Source organism: Rhipicephalus sanguineus, chromosome 7 (assembly GCF_013339695.2).
Source record: "Rhipicephalus sanguineus isolate Rsan-2018 chromosome 7, BIME_Rsan_1.4, whole genome shotgun sequence".
NCBI lineage: Eukaryota > Metazoa > Arthropoda > Arachnida > Ixodida > Ixodidae > Rhipicephalus > Rhipicephalus sanguineus.
The window spans coordinates 19,339,504-19,349,982 of NC_051182.1; the positions used below are offsets into that span (position 1 = coordinate 19,339,504).

At 40.5% G+C, this 10,479-nt stretch overlaps 1 long non-coding RNA gene across 2 annotated transcripts; it reads left to right on the forward strand.

Moving 5' to 3' along the window:
- The first annotated feature begins 486 nt into the window (after positions 1-486).
- Positions 487-9,717, forward strand: LOC125759247 (uncharacterized). Of its 2 annotated transcripts, XR_007416817.1 has the most exons (4): positions 487-803; positions 2,510-2,649; positions 4,952-5,052; positions 9,574-9,717. It is a non-coding gene; the product is annotated as an uncharacterized LOC125759247 (long non-coding RNA). The 2 variants fall into 2 exon arrangements; XR_007416818.1 differs by lacking the exon at positions 4,952-5,052 and having other exon boundaries at positions 497-803; positions 9,574-9,711.
- Positions 9,718-10,479: the final 762 nt, after the last annotated feature.

The following is a 10,479-nucleotide window of genomic DNA, read 5'->3' on the forward strand; positions in this document are numbered from 1 at the left end:
ACTGCTGTACGCTAATATTTGCTAAAAGGAGACATTTTTGTCAGGCTCACCACTGTCATGCGTTTTATGCATGTCAAATTTATGCATGTCTCTTGACAAATTACTTGGAGTAACGCCATGAAACCGAAGCTTCAACATTCATTTCGTTCGCACGAGCTCTGAAGGAATAATCATCAGCCACCGTGTGAATCGTGAATCGGTACAGTGGGAGAAATAAAGTGTATTTAGGGATGTTTTCCTTAGGCGTGCATTTTATTCGTCATTAAGTAACGTGACCCTCAAAAGCGTTTAGGTGAGCATTCTTGGACATTGCTTATCATCTTTCAAGCAATAGATAACATAGATTTGTTAAAAATGCACTTTCTGCAGCATGACACTGTATTTTGTTCAATTGGTTTGCCCCATTTTTATCCTTTATGCACGTTGACCTAATTTGACAAGCCGTACTTTCAGCTGAATTTTCAATTGCTTATGGCACTATATGTGCGTCCATGTATTGAAGTCCCACCTCTCATCGCATAATAATAGCTTGTGAAGAACAACGCTTGTCTTTAATTAGCCATTTGTCAGAGCTCTTCCTCCCTCCTCAAAGGGCAAGGTGCTGCTGGCACACCTGCTTCGGCTTTTCTTTATCTTTTTTTTTGAATGCTGAAGTTTTTTGCAACGTACTGCAGGTAGCAAACAGCAGTGCCACGACAAACAGTGGAGTGCTGACCATGCAGTCCAGAAGGTGGCTGAGGCAAGTATGCTATAGGAGGTGCTTATTCAGGCAGAAGAAATAAGCATCTGCAGCCAACGTAAAGGTAATGTACAAAGTTCCATTTAATGAAGAAGAATCTTGTTGTGAGCTATTGTCGAAGGGAAACAATGAGCGCTAGATAAATGAGATGGAAATGCAGAGTAACAATGTTATGTATGCCAGCAACCAACTTAAGTTTATTCATGCAAAAGGGTTATTTCCAACTGGTTCATTTGGGGGAAGAGCCCACAGTTTCCACGAATGGGCATACCTGGTAGCCGTTGCACAACCTGTTACTGTGTTCTCGCACTCATTATTATGTGCCACTTACTCTTGTGACGTTCCACCAAGGTGAAATTACTTCACATAAACAGCAGCGAGAAGGCTCTTGCTAGCCAGTTCGATTAAGACAGCGTTACCGTAGCTTTTAGTTCCAGTAAACCAGCTAAGCTGTATAGAAGAGCGTACTCCATGTGTTTTTCACCATGGACAGTGCATTTTGCCTGGGAACATGGCTTAGTTTTGCAAAGGAAAATGTTGCCTTTCTGTAAAACGTGGTACTGGGAAATGGCATTGTGCCAAAAATATCAATGTTTATGACTTCTTGCAGCACGCATTGTTGTACAGGGATGTTAGCATTTTCATAAATGCAATGCATGGTGCCTGAAGAATATAGCGGCCCACTTTAAAATTTATAACTTCATGATTTCAGTATCTGGGACAGACTTTACTGTATACGGTTTGTTTCTGGAAAGCTTCAACCTATCTTGCAATTCTTCAAGGCCAATACTGAATTTGCTGTGTACATTTGGCTGCACATTCTCATCACTTATGCCAAACAACAGGCTTGAGTGATGTGTGGAATTCTTGTCAATCAATTTTATTGATTACCTCGGACAATCTATTCTGCTTCCCACAGTTATTGGGTGCTTTGTGTGCATGTGCTATGCATGCTAGGAATGAAAACAGTGAATGCAGCTGGCAGCATCAACGAGTACAATGCCCATAGGCTAGTATTAGGTGCGAAATGTTGCCACTGCTAGAATTTACATTATGTGTGCATGGTACAGCTGATTGTGTAATTTAGCACTTTCCAGCTACTTACGCAGTTGGAGCAGATGTCGATCATGTTTACTGTGGTATGGCACGGCCACCAAGTTCGTGCATTCTGCATACCAGGAAACCTGACACGAAGCAACGTATTGCTGTGATGGCAGCTAAGTGAGAACGATTGAGTTTGTCTGCTCTGTCCATTTGTCAATACCATTACACAGGCTTGTTAAGTGCATTCAAGCGGCTTTAGCTATGCACTAGCAGCTACAGAGCCAGCAAAGACAGCCAATTTCATCATCAGAGTTCACTCTGCAAATCCCACTTTCTATAAAGGACATTGTTTTGTGATAGCTTAAAGTCAAAACTTGCTCAATTAAACACTTCTTGGTGTCTGACATTACAGGAATTATGATAATTGTTATAACTCATGTGAAATTATGTCATTGTTTTTTTTTAATATTCTTACTTTGCATACACACTTTACGACTGCACCCTCCCCAACCGAATCTTTACTAGTGCTACATTCTGTTATGGGTGAAAACAATTATTAAACTAAAAACCAGGCCAAGGAAAGCAGTATGATGCCCTGTAATGTAGGAGGATGCTGCTATAGCAGTGTTTAGTCTAGAGCTGAATTTAATGAGAAAGGGCAGCAATGTAGGTCACCTGTTGATATTTGAAAACCATAATTGTGTTGTGGTCATTTTGTTATCGCAGGAAGCATCTTCAAAAAGCAGTGCTACAAGGATGTGAGCAGCAGTTTCCCTTCAACGAACGGGTCAAATTCATGGAAGCCACGTGCCTGCTGCTTCTGGCCTACACAAATATGCAGCCACCATAGTAAAGTTCTTGCAAAGGTGTGAGACATCCCTATGATGCATGGATTGCGCATGTTAATTGCCTGTTTTTTATAGCTTATAGTAATATGCCTACAAGTGTACTTCCTTCCAGTGTATGTTTACATTCTCTTAAAGGGCCAGTCAGCAGGCTCCTACTTCTTTTTTTACACCTCCCAAACAAGCTCGCTAATTCGTACAGAGGGCCGCAGGAATCACATTGTGCGAATGTCAGACACTCCACTTCTAAAAACAATAACCGCGCCTCCTCTTCAGCGCTTGACCAGTCCTCTTTGCTAGCGAAGTGGTGTAATGTTGCCTATGAGCAACATTAAGTAACGCTGACTGTTGAATAGTCCTCTGCAATACGAAACGGCATTTTGGCTTTGTGATGATGCAGTATCTGTGGTTGTCACAAGTGTTGCGAATTGGTTTATCTCGCCAGTGCTTTGACTGTGCTTCCTCACCGCACCACTCTGGCACAGTGGCACACCGAGGAAGCCCCTCTTCAGGATGGTCAGGCTGAGCGAGAGACTGAAACCAGCTGGAATGTTTGTTCTATCTCCTGTGGCTTCATTATTACACCACTTAATCAAAAAATTCATGTGACAACATGTTCACGTTGTACAAGCGTGCAGTTGTCACAAATTTTAGACTCCGGAGTTGTTTAGGGGCCCTTTAGCCTTAAATTATGAATGGTAAATTCACACGTCACGTGGTTTTCTTGCTTTATTTTTTGCAATGCTCATTTTTAAAATAGCATGTCAGCTTCTGTGAGTGGTAATTTATACATTTATCATACAAAACATCCTGCTATATTCAACAAGTGTTATTATTGATTTTTCATGGCACCAGAGCCACCTGCTTTTTGCCCTGTGGCAGCTACATGGAAGTTCATTGCTATGCTGCTTTGTTTAACTGACATCTTTTCAATCAATGCGTTTCACAGTCCAGGGTGTTTGGTGTATTTGCATCTTGATGTGTTTAATATCATACAAGTGATGGATTTTTTTCTGTCTTCTAGTGTTTACTTTGCAGCTATTTAACTGTGGTTTTCAGGGGCATATCTAGACAGGAACATCAATTCTGCTAAGCTTTGGTTCGAAAAGAGACGCTAAACAGGAGTTCCTTTTGGTACATGCCCTGAGCACCAGCCCTTTGGATTACAGAAATATATAAACTGCATAATGTCTGCAGCTCCTTGCTTAATTGCATGTCTTTCTTCAACCTACAGCTCTTTCCATAATCCTTAACATTAACCTACATTACCAAGTGAACACCCCCCGCTGCAATACAGTGGTTATAATGGTCAGCTGCTGACCTGAACTGTGCAGGTTCGATCCTTGATGGAGTGGTTGCACTTTCGGTGGAGGTGCAAATCCTAGAAGTTCCCGTGCTTTTAATTTGACGTTTACATTGCAGAACCCCATTGTTATTATTACATCTGCAAGTGGACATAATTCTAGATTGTATACATATTTAGTATAACAGACAGCTGAGCTGGTTGGTAGGTATTCATGTTAAAAAGGCAGGGCATGCAAACATGGACACAAGAGAGAAACCAAGACACCACTAACGCCAACTGGAAAGGTGGACAGTGGCACAAAATAAAGTAGACACAGAAACTTATCTGTGCATGCCCAGGCAAGAGGCGATACCTATCAATCCGGCACGCGCGATAGTCTACGTGAGAGATAACTGCTAGTTAATCGACGATTGGCTCTCTTGTGCACTGCCATTATCGATATGCCAGGCCTCGACTATTGGACGCATTTCTTCATTCATGTGCTTGTACAAAACTGCATTCATCGAATTTTGGCATGCATTTAGGCTCTCGACAATGTAAAGGTATATTAGGTGATGAGCCTCCAGTTAGTGATCTCAGCGTTTTAGGCGTCTTGACTCTCTTGTGTCCATGTTTGCATGCCCCATCTTTTTAACATGTATTCATATAGTGCATAAGAGAAATAGGTTATCTAGTGAGTTATTTGGAAAGTAAGTTTAGGGCGACCACCAAAATAGCAGTGTAAATTAAATTTAAGCGATGAATGCATCGGGCTGGATTAGGAAACGATATAATGGCGAAATATAGCCGCTTGCTTTTTGCTTATACTTGTCTCAGTTTCTTGTCTCGTATGCTTTGACAATGACCAGGCGTCGTGTTGGATGCTACTAATTGGTTATGAGCTATACACAGACAAAGCAGCGGCTGTTTGGACGCTTTCTAAACAGCTACCTCATGGGGAGAGAAAAGTTAATTTGGGTTATGTGAGGCATGCTAAAAAAAGTTGACTTGTTTCTGATGTTTTTATTTTCCTGGCAGACATTCTACTCAAACTTGCCCAAAGGCGGAAGGAAGGCACGCACTGATGGACGCACAGAAATCATGGGGCTGCCGTAGAAGCTGTGAATGAGCATTAACCTGTGAGTATGTGTCTTAAACAATTTGCTGAAGCCTTTTATTTTGGCTGAACATTCTTATCGATGCTTTGTATTCCCTGATTTGTAGTGCAATATTGTTACACCCTGTTGCTTTCACAACAGAGCTCTTTAGTCTGGTACAAGGCCCAAAAAGTTCGACCTAGATGACCAAATTGCGGCAGCCAGTTGTTTTCACAATTAATGCATTAGCGTAAAAAAACGCAATAGACGGAGCACAAGAAAAAGGAAGACACAAACAGTGCTGTGCTCGTGTGCTCAGTCTTCTGCACTGCTTTGTTTACGCTCTGTCATACCAACACACAAGCATCCATTTTAGCTGATGTAGTAGTCCAGCTCATACACTTGGTAACGTTCTCCAACGGCAGGATTACCGGATATATGGCTTGTGAAGTCAATCTAAAGTGCATGCCTGTTCGTGTAGACTTGTGTGCATCCACCATTGATATGGAAATGCAGCTGTGTTTTAATATTTTAGCCAGTATAGGTCGTGAATGGAATTTGGAGCTGTGGCAGCAACACTTATAGGGGGCGAGTTACTAAATTATTGTATACTTGTGTGCATCCACCATTGAGATGGAAATGCAGCTGTGTTTTAATATTTTAGCCAGTATAGCTCGTGAATAGAATTTGGAGCTGTGACAGCAACACTTTTAGAGGGGGCGAGTTACTAAATTATTGTGTATTTCTCAATGTTTGCATGTTATAAAACATAGCTGGTTAAAATTAGTCCAGATTTTACGCTATTTCTTAACATATGACCTTCCGTACTGTTCGAAGGCATTGAATCATATGAAATGCTTTGTGCCTTTGTGTGCCGAAGGTTATGAGTCATTATACTAGAGATAGATAAAAATAGGTCAGAGGTTAAAGTAAATTTTTCGCAATCAACTTCTTGTGGGCAGTTATCAGAGCAGGGTTTTGAAGTAATTTAGCAATACAAGCAGATTAGTGCTTCATTTTAGTGTCTGACAGTGCACACTGTTTTATTTTAGTACCTATTTGGGTCATTTCACGCCAGTGTGCCAAGTCGTTTTTTTTGACCATTTCCAATATTTTGTAAAACTGGTGCTGTTATGTTTCAGTGTGGGAAGTAGTCATTCAAGCGTTATTTTCGGGGAAAGAATTGCATGATGCAGCAAAGACCTTTCAAACTTCGCACGCAGAATGAAGCTGTGTCAGGCAAGTTAATTGACACATGATTATTGCGTCGAGCTATTACTACAAAGCATTCGTTTCTTTAACATAGTCACCAATCTTTCATGACTATGATAGTCGAATTTATTTTCATTTCGATTTATGCTATTTGCAGTCGTGAGGAAACATTGCAAAATGCAGCATTTTAAGTATATTGTAAAAAAGACTGAATGTTTCATGTGAAATATATTCACAGTATGAGTTCAGTGCATATACCAAGGGTTGAAAATGCTGCTGGCAAAAAGAAGCAAAAATGTCTTCAAAATTGACACTTGGAAGAAGTAGTGTTTGAACCCATATTGCGGGCTGTCTTTCACTGTGTAGCAATCCCAGCAAAAATGTTGCCTACACATCATAGTGTGCTTTCCTCGTGCGATAATTTAGACAAAGTTTTTAAGGTGTAATATTATCTTCAAGCGAAAAATAATTTTTTCAAATGAAAAATAACAAGGCTGTGGGAAGTTTCTTGGAGCATTGCCTTCACTGCACAGCACATCATTGTTCTTGCATGGTACTTCAGACAGAAGTATTGCTTAAATCTGCAACATTTAGACTTGCACTATATGAGCACAGGGGCACCCGCGTGAATCCTGTGCAAATGTGCTGTGCAGCGAAGGTCAAGGAACGAGACTCTGTGCAGGCTAGGGATTATTCACTTCAGTAAATTTTTCCTTGCTTACAACCAAGCAGTAGATATTTCTTTTAAAATGGAATATAAATTGCCAGCAAAGTATACCACACAATAATGTCTTGGCGGCATTTCTGTTTGGAATGCTACATAGCAAAAGCTAAGCTGCAATATGGGTCAAGAGCTATTTTTTCCAACTCTGTTACAGTTTGGGTGCAACGTTTCTGTTTATTTCGTTTTCATAGTAGTTTTATGACAGTGGATATCTATTTACTTATTTATTTATTACTTGACAATACTGCTGACACCAGTAAGCAGTATTGCAAAGTGGGCTACAGTGATAAGTTACACATAAAATGATCTTGCTAAGCAAAAACAGGAGCATAACATATACAAAACACAAGATAAACCAAAGAACATCTATACAACAGTCTTAAGGAAAATGATAAGGGAACAGCACAAAATACAAAGGCAATGAACTTTAGAAATCAACCTTCGGTATTCCATACGAAAGAATTGTTCTTTCTCCTGATAAATGTTAACATTAGAACTTCAGCATTTTGCAGTGTTTCCTTATGGCTGAAAAAACGTAACTTGAAATGCAAATTAGTAAACTATTTTAGCCATGAAACACTGCCACCTTCAGATTAAAGAAAGAAATATTCTGCATCAAAACGGGAACAAACAGCGCTGGACATGGGATGAAGAAAGAACAATAGACGAGGGTGCTGTCGCCCTCGTCTACCTTTTTTTCCGTCCCGTGCCCAGCGTTGTTTGTTCCCATCGTAATCGTGTACTAACCAGCACAGTTTGGTGCTCTCCTGAAATATTTTGCGCTAATTGCTCAAAGCAATAACTTTATAAGTTATCTTGCATGACGCAGTTTCACATCTGTAGATGGTTGGATGCTATGTGTGTTCCCTTTAAAGCGAAGCATTGACATGCAAGTGGCCAAGCTCAATTTTTGAATTGGCTTAATGCCTTTCCTACCTGAATTAAATTTCTTTCCTTAAAAAAACTTATAATAAGTAGCTTATTTTTCGGCATTGTACATAAAGACCCTGCAAGTTTGTTTTTGGCTGTTCTCGCTGCTTTTCCACTACCAATCCTCCATCTGTCTTTTACTGATTTCTCTTGTGGATGTGTTCATCTTTATCAAGTTTTCTCTAAGCCTAGGGCTTCATGAGAGCTAGTTCCCATGGGTGGACATTTTTACATTTATTTAAAAGGTGGTCCGTCATTTCCATATCTCTCTCACAACCAGTGCATGTGACGCCTACTTACTGGACCTCACTTTATGGCTGCATATTCTAAGGCAAGATTACCTCGCTTCAGACATTGCACTAGCTTATCATATGCTTTCCTCCTTACTTCGTCCTTATTCTTGCGATAGTTACTCAGAGCTTTTCATTTTTAGTATTTGCTATCCATTAAATCATCTCCACCTCTCTGACATTGCACCTAACGCTTATCGTGCATAAAGTTTAATGCATGCTCTCAGCATCACGAAATTTCGTCCTGGAAATTATCACTTTACTTCAGGTATGATCTTTTTAGCAGCATGATCTTTTTTAACAGCAAAGGAGTTCATTAAAAAACCACCTTGTATACTTAAAATGGGGATCACTAATTCCATACCTCGTTTATTAAAGTTAACCTCTTTCAATTTCCTTACGCTTGTCCTTTGTGTTGTGCTTGCCTCATGGTTTTCAGTCTTTATGGATCTGGTCTATTTAAAGAGTTGAATAGCCGGTCACCTGCTTATGACACTGCAGCTTAAGTATTGCACCCACTATCATTGCCATAGTAGCATTTGGTACGGTAGAGGTTTGTAATTAATGTAACGAGATGTACAGCTCATGAAATAATTGTTGAACAACGAATGTTGTTGGAGCTAGTGACTCAACATGAGGACTCGTCTTTAGAGGGGCAACGAATTGCATCAAAGTTGCTGCAACAACTTAGACACATCAATTTGTTGAAACATTGGCTCCAACAACACGCTTTGTTCAATGGTTTGACATTCATTCAAGCCGCCATCTTCAGCTCAACTTTTGTCGCGTCAAGATGTACAGGATATACAACTGTCATGTTGTGTTCTGATAGAATTCAAGAGCTATTGACAGCAAGCCTTGCTTCTCAATTTAATTCTCATCCTTTACGTTTACGCTTTAATCTTTGTCACCTTCAGCCTTATTATATGTGCACTGCAGCAGTAGCCCTTCGCAGTGGTCTACAATTCGCCTCGTCTTGTGCGAGCCGATTCCATTTTATACATGCATGCGCAATTCTTCATTTCTTCACCCACATAACTCTCGGCCTTCTCGGCAGCATTAAGTACAAAAATTGTAACTGTTAATACTTTTGCTTCAACATCATGACAATAATTGAATAGAATTGGTAATGCACGTACATAAATACTCTTGCAGTTAGAACGTAGTGTGTTTAACCCTGAATTCTTGTGTACTATAGCAATAAGTCTTCGTAAAATCATGCTGCTTGTCCTTCATATGATCAGAACGAGTCCAGAAATATCTGCAAAATATCGTTTCTGCTTTTTTGATTTCTGAAACAGTGATGCTAAGGGAGGCCATGTGCACATGCACCATGGCAATGTTTAAATGGGTATAAATTCTGAACATTGCTGTTGCTCTAGGTGTTTTCTTTCACTTCCTTTTCAGACGTACAGAAAGGAGCGAAGTGGAGCTGTCCATGGGCCGTGCACACAGTTTCATAAGCAGGCTTGCAACACTTTTGACAAATATGTTCCTGAATACATCTGCCAAAGTGGCATTTAAAGAAGCATGTAGTAGTGTACTTCACTGTTTATTTGGCATGAAGCAGCAGGTATGCTTCCGTCATCAGCAAGTTCACACAGTACAGTGCATCTACACATGGCATGCTACCCCCACATCTACCAGCTCGGGATGTGTAGCTTGATTGTAAAATGTTTACTTTGACTTAACACAACAGTTATTAACAAAATGACATGAAAGTTTTGCCACCTATGCAGGCGACATTCTCAGTATACGATGGCAAATATAAGCGGAGTTTGACCAGTCCATTAGTCGCACATTTCCTTGTAAACATCTCGTAGAGGGCCGCTGTTGTTGCAAGCCAATGCGCCGTGATGAATGAACCATGATTCCAAGATTTTTCTTTTCCTCCGACTTTTGTACACGAGGTAGCATCGTCGAATTGATTAGGTCAAAGTTATGCCTTGTCATTCAGCAGCGTTCAACAAGCTCCGTCTTAGAACACGTTGCATGGGTGGTTTTCGCAACATCCTCTTTGTGTTCTTTACCCTTCGATCACCTTCTTCAACCCATTTCGCCTATGCAAGTTGTGTCGCAATCCCCACATTGTACTTCGTAGATGATCCCACTCTAATCTTCGGCGGTGTTTGTGTATACCTTGTCCTTAGGACGTGTTCACAAAGCCCAAAGACCGCACACTTGCGGATCATTAGAGCAGGGTACTCTACAGAGTACGTTGTGGGGTTCATGACACCACTTACATCGGCGAATAGGGGAGGAAAATGCCAAAGACGTTCAAAGAACACAAAGTGGGAATGTTGCTAAAGCCAC